Genomic DNA, 11,250 nt, shown 5'->3' with positions numbered 1-11,250 from the left:
TGACTCACCTGTTGAATTCCTCCGACATTTTGTGTGTGCGGCCTCTAAAATTGAAAAGCTGCAGACTGAAGCAGAGACATTGAATTGTTCTGACATTGCTCTTAAGGAATGAGTCGGAGCAGGAGACAGTGCAACAAAGTGGTAAGATTGGTAAGTTCACAAGAAAGTTTGCACAACATACAGTACCAGGACAGGAGAAGGGAGTTGGAGGTGCATCTAAGAAGTGCTGATAAAATAGAGAATTGAGAAGGCTTACAGGGAAGAAAGCGGTGCTTTGGATATACAAAGGGGCAATGAATTAATAGGTTCATAGTCAGTATTCGGAACATCTTGCCCTGACGGTATCCATATTTATTGGGTTTAGCTTTCTGGAAGTTTGTGGTGTGACCGAGTAATGATGCAGAATGAGATGCACTGTTTACTCCAAGTCTATGCACCTGCCTCAGTTAAATGCTTAACCAGTTTGGTAAACTGTTTGCAGGTGGAGCAAATATTTTACAGCCTTTGGGATCAGCCTTGTCTGGTCAATAAGAGGACCCTGGTAAACCAAGGGGGCGACAACATAATTATGTGGGCAATGACCGGCTAAGACGCATAAACTCCAGCCCGAACTGGCTGCTGCACTAAAACAAATGTTGTTGTGTGTGCCTGCTGGCCCCTCATGCCCTGCCTTCTTTCTTATTCTGAAGTCTGCCCTTTTGTGTCTGATATCATTCTGGGTTAGGGTGATACCTCCCAGTGGGAGAGGGTGATTCAGCAGATTTTCCGTCTATCCAAAGATTGCTGGGCAGGCAGGTGGAGGCAAGACAGAGGGTGGGGGTCATGGGCTGAGTTCCAATATTTGTTTTAATGTTGGTGAAAATTCATCATCGCCTATTTTTATGAAGTATAGTATTTACAAAACAGAAGTAGGTTGTTCAGCCCAACAGTTCCACCACCACTATTTATTCCAGGGGATCATCCTGGCCCTCTCAATTTCATGTCTTAATTACATATCTCTGGAGTCCACTCTCCATAATTTTCGCTCCTTAAATACACATCAGTTACCAGAATAAACTTTTTTTCCTGACAGCAGGTTCCATGTTCTGACCTCTCAATGGGAAAAAAATTATAAGTAATTATTCTTTACATTTGAACAGCCAATCCATCTGTCCTCCATCAGATTAGCTTGCAAGCGCTGTATTTCTTCCAACAGGAGGCTAAACCAGTCTTCTTCCCCCACAATCACCCTGCTTCACCTGCCTAATTATCTCCTTTGACTCCACCTACCCCAAATAAATGGTCTGCTATGTGAACCCATTTGCTTGTCTTTTTTGGGAAATTGTGGTACACTTTCTATTTCAATCATACACAGAAAAGCTCCCTCAACTATTCATCCAGTATATTGATGACTACTGATACCCATTTGAACATTGGCCATAACGGAACCAGAAAAATGTTGTCACTTCCCATCCTGGTTCTTCAATGAGTTCATTTATTCTAGTGTTTTTCTGTCTTTACTGAATCTGTTCTGACAAAGCCACCTTCTACTCCAGGGTTCCCAAGATATCCTTGTTTTTTTTTTCTCTACAGTGAGCCCCCTTCTTCAATAGTTGGCAGAACCCTCACCATATCTAATCCATTTCTCACTGTCTGCTCTCACTCCATTATCAGAACCAGAATATGAATGCCACCCCATCAGTCTTCACATGTAAACAATCTATTTTTTTCTGCTTTCAATATAGATTATACAACCAGCTTATCTCATCTGCTTTCAGCTTTCCCCTGAGACACTTGCTCGCCTTTGAATTTCCAGGGATACCTTAACCATAGAACCATAGAAACTACAGCACAGAAACAGGCCCTTTGGCCCTTCTTGGCTATGCTGAACCATTTTCTGCCTAGTCCCACTGACCTGCACACGAACCATATCCCTATCTCTAGTCCGAAGGCAATTTGCTGATTAACTGCAGAAAATCCAACACCTGCCCTTAAACCTCTTCCCTTTCTACCATCCAGAATACTGATCATGTGAGCTAGACTGAGGACATGCCCTCTACTCAGGAAGGAGATACAGAAGCCTGGAGGCACACACTCCGTGATTCAGAGACAACTTCTTCCCCTCTGCCATCCGACTTCTAAATGGATATTGAACGCATGAACACTACCTCACTTTTTTTATTACTTCTGTTTGCACTATTTTTCATTTAACTACTTAATATACATACACAAATATATACTTACTGTTTATTTATTTTTATCTATATTTATGTTTTATCAATGATTTATCATTGCTGCCGCTAAGTTATCAAATTTCAGGCCATGCCTGTGATATTAAACCTGATTCTGACCTAGAAACCTTAATTCTTCTTTTTCCTTTGATGGATTCTCACAAACTTGCTGGACATTTTGTTTTTTGCTTTACTGCTTACTAATGCACCATGGCTCAAATTTTACTTCCAACTTAAAAATCTTTTCACTTCTGCCTTTCACAATGTTAATTCCTTGGGTTCCCAAGTTTTTTTAATGCCATGGACCAATACCATTAAGCAAGGGGTCTGCGCAAAGGAACGTCTGCATCTGCTACATCAAAAGTAACTCAGCTTGTTCAACTTTTTCTGTTAACTTTTCAATTTTAATATTAATCTTTTGTGGGGTGGTACAGTAGCATAGTGGTTACCAGAGGCCCAGATTCATTTCCCACTGCTGCCTGTAAAGAGTTTGCACGTTCTCCAGGTGACCATATGGGTTTCTCCTGGGTGCTCCAATTTCCTCCCACAGTCCAAAGACTGAGGTAAGTTAATTGGTCATTGTAAATTGTCTCATAATTAGGCTAGGATTAAATTGGGGGATTGCTGGGAGGCATGGTTTGAAGGGCCAGAAGGACCTGTTCTGTGCTGTATCTCAATAAATAAATAAATATACATTTCTGAAGTGATTCTCTCAACAGTCAAAGATAGGAACGGCAAATGGCCTAAGCTTAGTGCAAAAACTACATAGGTGAAATTCTGGAGTACTTGTAGTCTTAGAGCACATATTCCAATAATAGGTCGAAGACCTAGAGAAGATGTGGATTTTTTTCTTCCTGTGTAGGGCAGTGTGTGGCTTTCCATGGTTTATCTGAGAAGGTTGAGTGCAATCTGACTATTTACTGCTGACTGTGCAATGCTGGATGGAAAAGTGAACTTTCAGAAAACCATAGTCATAGAGTTGTAGAGGAGCACTGCAGACATAGGTGTCTCAGCCCACCTAATCTATGCTGACCATCAACCAGTAATTAACAGTAATCCTACAATAATACCATTTTATTTTCTCCACATTCCAAACAATTCCTCCACATTTTACTACAATTTACAGGGATTAAATTAACCTACTAAACTGTAGGTCTCAGAGATGCGGGAGAAACTGATCACCCAAAACTCACTTGGGCATACTCCACACAGACACCGCTGAAGGTCAGGATTGAATCCAGGTCACCAGAGCTGTGAGGAAGGCAGTCTAGAGGATGCCGATAATTGGCGACTCTTTGCATGCAGCTCCATGGGGAAATCATCAAATATTCCTTTTTAAGACTACTACAATCATAGCCATGGTTACTTCAGCAAGTAACATCATTTTAAGGCATTCAAAAAAATCTATTGATACTCAAAATTGACCAACCACAGACTGCAAGTGCAGTACCTCTTTAAGAGAAAAGAACGCAGAAGTTACGCTGGCGTGCAGGTAGAACTTAAATGCCGAGCCCTTAGATCCCACTCCCAACTATCTCGCTTGCAAACAGTCTTTGGAAAATAAAATTGAACACCTCTGAGCAAGATTGCAGTACCAGAGGGACATCAGGGACTGCTGCATACTTTGCTTCAAATGATCGTGGTTCACCACCGCCATCTTGGATGCAGCGCTGCAGCCTGAGGGCTTCACGATCCACTGCAAAGACAGGACAGCAGAGTCTTTTAAAGGTAGAGGAGGAGGAGTATGCTTCATGATTAACTCATCGTGGTACACAGACTTGGCAGTTCTGTATCAATCCTGCTCACTCAGTCTGGACCATCTAGCAGTCAATTGCTGTCCATTTTATCTGCCAAGAGAGTTTTCCATCATCGTCCTGGAAGCAGTGTACATTCCACCTCTGGCCAATAGCAGGCAGGCACTGGAGGACTTCAAGTTTCTGTGTGGACAAGTGTGTGCCTTCAAGAATATACCGGACGTATCCAAATCAAAAGCTGTAGATGAACCAGGAGGTTCATAGACTGCTGAGGGCTAGGTCTGTGGCATTTAAGACTGGTAATACAGAACTATACAAAAGTCAAAGAAACATAGAAACCTACAGCATATTACAGGCCTTTCGGCCCACAATGTTGTGCCGACCATATAACCTACTCTAGAAACAGTCTAGAATTTCCCTATCACATAGCCCTCTATTTTTCTAAGCTCCATGTACCTATTTAAGAATCTCTTGTATCTGCCTCTACCACTGTCGCTGGCAGTGCATTGCACGCACCCACCACTCTCTGTGTGAAAATCTTACCTAGGGCATCCCCCTTATACCTAGTTCCAAGCACCTTAGAACTATGCCCAATGGGAATCCTGAATCAGATTATGTCTCTTCAAATGCTCATAAGTTCTGCCTCTTGGGATCTTCTCCAACAACTTGCCCACCACTGAAGAAAGACTCACAGGTCTATAATTTCCTGGGTTATCTCTATTTCCTTTCTTGAACAAGTGAACAACATTTTCAACCTTCCAATCTTCTGGTACTTCTCCCATCCCTATTGATGAAGCAAAGATTGTCACCAGAGGCTCAGTAATCTCCTCTGTCGCTTCCCACAGTAGCCTGGGGTATATTTCATCTGGTCCTGGTGACTTATCTAACTTAATACCTTTCAAAAGCTCATCTTTCTTACTGTCTATATACTCAAGTGTTTCAGTCCACTGTAAGTCACTCCCACAAATGCTAGGTTCCTTTTCACTGGTGAATATTGAAGCAAAGAATTCATTAAGTACCTCCACTACCTCCTCTGACTCCATGCACGTTTCCACTCTTGCTCCTGATTGGTGCTATTCTCACAAGGCTCATCCTCTTGCTCTTCACATACTTGTGTAATGCCTTGGGGTTTTCCTTACTCCTGCCCACCAAGGAATTCTCATGGCCCTTTCTAGTTCTTCTAATTACATTCTTGAGCTCCTTCCTGGCACTTTTGTAATTTTCTAGAGTTCTAATAGTACCTAGATCCTTGAACCTTTCATGGGTTTTTCTTTTCCCCTTGACTAGATTTTCTACATCCTTTGTACACCATGGTTCTTCTACCCCACCATCCTTTCCGTGCCTCAATGGAACTTAACTATGCAGAACGCCATGCAAATGTTCCCTGAAGGAGATCAATTTGTGATCCCTACCTCCAAATGCTCTCCCACCGATAGATCTGACATTTGACCAGGTTCATTTCCTAATACAGCCGCTCCTCTGGATGGCTTATCTACATATTACATCAGGAAACCTTCCTGAACACACCTAACAAACTCTACCCTATCTAAATCCCTTGCTCTAAGGAGACGCTAGTCAATATTAGGAAAGTTAAAATCATCCAGGACAACAACCCTATTGTTATTGCACCGTTCCAGAATCTGCCTCCCTATCTCCTCCTCGATGACTCTGTTACTATTGGGGGGGTCTAGAGAAAACACTCAGTGTAGAGTTATTGCCCCTTCCTCAATGACTCAGTAGACAATCCCTGCATGATTTCCTCCTTTTCTGTAGCCATGATACTATCTCTGATTAGCAATGCCACCTCCCCCACCTCTTTTCCTCCCTCCCTGTCCTTTTTGAAACATCTAAAGCCCAGCACATTCAGCAGCCATTCCTGTCACTGAATCACCCAAGTTTCTGTAATGGCCACAACATCATAGTTCCAGATATTGATCAATGCTCAAAGCTCATCCGCCTTGCTTATGATACTCCTTGCATTAAAATAGACGCATCCCAAACTATCTGGCTGAGTGCTTCTTTGATTCATCATCTGCCTGTCCTTCTTCATAAACTCTCTACAAACTGTCACTACTTGTGCACCAACCACCTCATCCTCTGCCTCTTCATTTCAGTTCCCATCCCCCTGCAACTCTAGTTTAAAACTTCCCCAATAGCATTAGCAAACCTCCCTCCCAGGATATTGGTTCCCCTCCAGTTCAGGTACAACCTGTCCCACTTGTACAAGTCACCCCTTCCCCAGAAAAGATTCCAATGATGTAAGAACTTGAAACCCTGTTCCCCTGCACCATCTCCTCAGCCACTTATTCATCTGCACTATCTTCCTGTTCTAATCTTCACTAGCTCATAGCGGAGATTATCACCTTGGAGGTCCTACTTTTCAGCCTCCTTCCTAACTCCCTAAATTTACTGCGCAGGACCTCTACCCCTCTCTTCGTATGTTATCGGTACCAACATGTACCACGACCTCCAGCTGCTCACCCTCCCCTTCAAGAATATTCTGCAACCACTCAAATACATCGTGAACCCTAGCACCCAGGAGGCAGCACACTATCCTGGCGTCTCTATTGCTGCCATAGAATCTCCTATCTTTCTGCCTAACTATCGAGTCCCCGATGACCATTGTTCCACCTGACTTCACCCTACCCTTCTGAGGTTCAGAGCTGACCACAGTGCTATTGGTCTGGCTGCTGCTGCCTTGCCCAGATAGGTCATCCCCCTCAGCAGTATCCAAAGGGGTATACCTGTTGCTGAGGGGAATGGCTACAGGGGGACCCTGCACTGACTTCCTTCTCTACCTCTCTCGGTGTTCACCCATCTACTCTCTGAATTCTGCACTCTGAGTGTAACCATCTGCTCAAAAGTCATATCTATCAATTGCCCTGCCTCCCGGATGATCCTAAGCTCATCCAACTGCAGCTCCAGCTCCTTAATACAGTCTTTCATGAACTGGAGTTGGCTGCAGTTCCTGCAGGTGTCGTCATCACGGAGGCTATCAGGTTTCATGAATTCCTACATTCTACAGGACGAGCTTTCCACTGCCATGTCTGCCATCCTGCCTGCTCTGTACAATGGGCAACCAAGACCAAATCCTATAACCTGTGTCTTTGGCCTCAGCCTCTTCTTGTCAAAGCCTCTTGAAATAAAGCCTGATGCTCCTACTCCCACCGCTGGCCTACTCTCAATAATGGCTGCCCCTAAAGCTCCCAATGCTGACTAGACCTCTGGAATGACCGAACACCAGCGAAGCTCTCCTTATATACTAGCTCCGCCAATCTGCAAGTACTCTGCTCCCAACTCCAATCGGACCTCTGAAATGTCTGAACTTCCACGAACTTTCCTTTTATGTAGCTTCCCTGACCTGCGAGTAAACTCATCAAGGTGCTCTGTTCCCAACACTGATTGGACCTCTGAAATGTCCAGATGCCCACAAAGCTTTCTTTTCATACTGGCTTCACTGACCTGTGAGCAACCTCTTTGAAACGCTCTGCTCCAATCACTGATTGGACCTCTGGAATGAAGTCCAGGTACAACCCACAGAAGACTACTTTAAGAGTGATAAGTCAATTCTGATTGAAGTTAGGGATGGAATCAGATGCACACCAACTCTGGCAGTGTTTGCAGGCCGTTAATTTCTATAAAGTGAAACCTAACTTTTTTTTTATATTATTGTATTTGTTTTATTGAGATCCCACACAGAGTAGGATCTTTTGGCCCTTCGAGCCACACCTCCCAGCAATCCCCCAATTTAATGCCAGGCTAACTACAATTTACAATGACCAATTAACCTGCCAAGCAGTACATCTTTAGACTGTGAGAGGAAACTGGAGCACTTGGAGGAAACCCACATGGACATGGGCAGAATGACAAACTCCTTACTGGCAGCAACAGAAATTGAACTGTAATATAAAGCGTTGTTCTAATCACTATGCTACTCCTATGCTACTCCTATCATGATGCTTCACTCCAAAATGAGTTCAATGCCTTTAATGCACACCTTGAAAGGGATACTAAAACTACAAATCATTCCAGCACCTGGTGACCCTGTGATCTCTGTCTCAGAGGCTGATGTCAGAACATCTTCCAAGAGAGTGAACCCTTGCAAGGCATCAGGCCCTGATGGTGTAACTGGTAGGACAGTGAAAGCCTGTGCCGACCAACTAGCAGGAGTGTTCAAGGATACCTTCAATCTCTCCCTGCTGCAGTTGGGGGTACTCATCTGCTTTAAAAGGGTGACAATCTTAAGAGTGCCCAAGAAGAGTACGGTGAGTTGCCTCAATGACTATCGCCAAGTTGAACTCATATCTACTGTGACGAAGTGCTAAGAGAAGTTGGTCAACTCCTGCCTTATGAAGGACTGGGACCTCCTGCAATTCCCTATCACCACAATAGATCTACAGCAGTTGCAATCTCACAAGCTCTCCATTCAGTCTTGGATCACCAGCACAATAGCAATACCTGCATCAGGCTGCAGTGTATTGATTACAGCTCAGTGTTCAACACCATCATAGCCTCAGTACTAATCAACATGCTCCAAAATCTGGGCCTCTCCACCTCCCTCTGCAACTAGGTCCTTGAATTCCTCACCAGGAGACTAGTCAGTGCAGATCAGAAATATCATTTCCTCCTCACTAGTGTACCTCAAGGATGCCCACTGCTCTTCTCTCTCTACATCCATGACTGTGTTTCCTTAGCACAGTTTAAACACACCTAAAATTTGCTGATGACAGAACTATTGTTGGTAGATTTTTGGATGGTGATGAGGAAGAGTACAAGAGTGAGGTAGATCAGCAGGTTGAGTGTTGTCATTGCCGGTAAGATTGATTGTCAACTTCAGGAGGGGAAGTTGAGGGAGCACACACCAGTCCTCATCGAGGGATCAGCAGTGGAAAGGGTGAGCAGCTTCAGGTTCCTGGGTGCTAATATCGCTGAAGATCTAAACTGGGCCCAAAAAATTGAACTCATTTTGGAGTCAAGCCTGAAGGCACATACTCAGCGATTCAGGAACAGCTTCTTCCGCCCTGCTATCGGATTCTGAAATGTACATTGAACCTTTGGACACTACCTCGCTTTTTTTTAAATTTACAGTATTTCTGTTTTATGCATGATTTAAATCTATTCAATATATGTATACTGTAATTGATTTTCTTATTTATTATATTTATTATTTTTTACTTTTCTATATTACGTATTGCATTGAACTGCTGCTGCTAAGTTAACAAATTTCATGCCACATGCCAGTGATAATAAATCTGATTCACAACAGCAGCTGTATTTCGTCAGGATTTTGACGGGATTTGGTATGTTACCAAACATTCTCGCGAATTTCTATAGATGTACCATGGAGAGATTTCTAACTAGTTGAATGATCATCTGGTATCAAAAAACCTGCCGAAATTTGCAGTCTCTGCCAGCTCCATCATGGGCACTAGCCTCCCCAGCATTGAGGGCATCTTCCGAAGGTGATGCCTCAAAAAGGCAGCATCCAAAATTGAGGACCCCTTCTCATTGTTACCATCAAGGAGGTGGTGTAGGAGGCTGAAGTGAGACACTCAACATTTTAGGAACAGCTTCTTCCCCTCCACCATCAGATTTCTGAATGGATAGTGAACACACGTCTCTCTTATTGCACTTCTTATTTAATTTAATAATTACATATATATTTCGTATCGTAATTTATAGTTTTGTATTATTATGTATTGCAATGTACTGCTGCCACAAGACAACAAATGTCATGACATATGCCAGTGTTATTAAATCTGATTCTGAGGAAGTAATATGATATTAGATTAGATTATGAGGACATGCAGTCCTCGTTTATTGTCATTTAGTAATGCATGCATTAAGAAATGATACAATGTTCCTCCAGTATGATATCACAGAAACACAAAACAAACCATCACTAAAAAACTGACAAAAACCACAAAATTATAACATATAGTTACAACAGTGCAAAGCAATACCGTAAGAACAGACCACGGGCACGGTAAAAAAAAGTCTCAAAGTCTCGAAAGTCCCATCATCTCACGCAGATGGTAGAAGGAAGAAAACTCTCCCTGCCATGAACCTCCAGTGCCGCAAACTTGCCGATGCAGCACCCCAGAAGCACCCGACCACAGCCAACTCTTGAGTCCGTCCAAAAACTTCGAGCCTCCAACCAGCCCTCCGACACTGAGCACCGAGCACCATCTCTGTCAAGCGCTTCAACCCCGGCCCCGGTCGCCAAGCAACAGGCAAAGCCGAGGATTCGGGGCTTTCCCCTCCGGAGATTTTTGATCGCACAGTAGCAGCGGCAGCAAAGCTGGCTTTTCAGAAGTTCTCCAGATGTTCCTCCATGCTTCTCATGTCTGTCTCCATCAAATCAGGATTGTGCACGGCATCCTACTTGACAAATACAGATATCATTCACTGGAGAGGCCGTGCGCGCTGCGTTGTGCTGCCATCTTCTCCTCCCCCTAAGTGCAAAGAGGTTGCAAAGTGTTGATGCTGAGATACATCCTAGGATGCACTGGGTTACATCATTAGTGATATTACCTGGAATCATCAGGTATTTCAGGTCTTTCAACGTCAGACACTCTCGACCAGGCGACTCAGCCAGGATTGATCAGGCCCTGGCTTGTGTTCCAGCAGCATTGGTCCACGGGTTACACCTCTTGATCCATAGCCATTTGGAGGCTTGCACAGCAGCCTCTGTGATGGCCCTGATGCAAAGAAGAAAGTAGGTTCTGCACAGAGAGTAGCCAGCAAAACCTTTACACCTCACCTCTACAGGCTCATATTGTGCCCTCCACCCGTTGCTGGCACTGCTCTACCAGCCCCTGGTATTTGGCTTTCTTATGCTCAAACACCTCTTCAAACCAGTCTTCTCAAGGAACTGTCAGTTTTAACATGACCACCTGATTCTGACAAAATGATCATGTCGGGCCTCAGGATTGATGATACAATTAAATCAAGGAACTTCTTGCTTGCCAAGATTAACCTTCAGTTGCCAATCAAACTCCATAGAGAGTTAAGCCTACTGGTGATCCAGGCTGATGCTGTAGTTGGTCTCCAGCTTTGACAAAGGCTATGAACCTTCTGGGTTGGCGGAGGTATCTGCTGTTGTTAATGGCCAAGGAAATACTTTCTGCCACTGCCTTCAGCACCTAGTTATGGCGCCAGTGGTAACAGCCTTCTCTCAAAGCTTTTGGGCAACTGCTAAGGATCTGTTCCAGGGTCCTGCTGCCAGGGCAGAGAGAACATGATGGTGCCTCACTTTTGCCCCAAGCAAAAAGGTTCACTAGACT

This window comes from Mobula birostris, chromosome 8, assembly GCF_030028105.1.
Source record: "Mobula birostris isolate sMobBir1 chromosome 8, sMobBir1.hap1, whole genome shotgun sequence".
NCBI classification, from domain to species: Eukaryota; Metazoa; Chordata; class Chondrichthyes; order Myliobatiformes; family Myliobatidae; genus Mobula; species Mobula birostris.
This window is presented reverse-complemented; position numbering follows the sequence as displayed.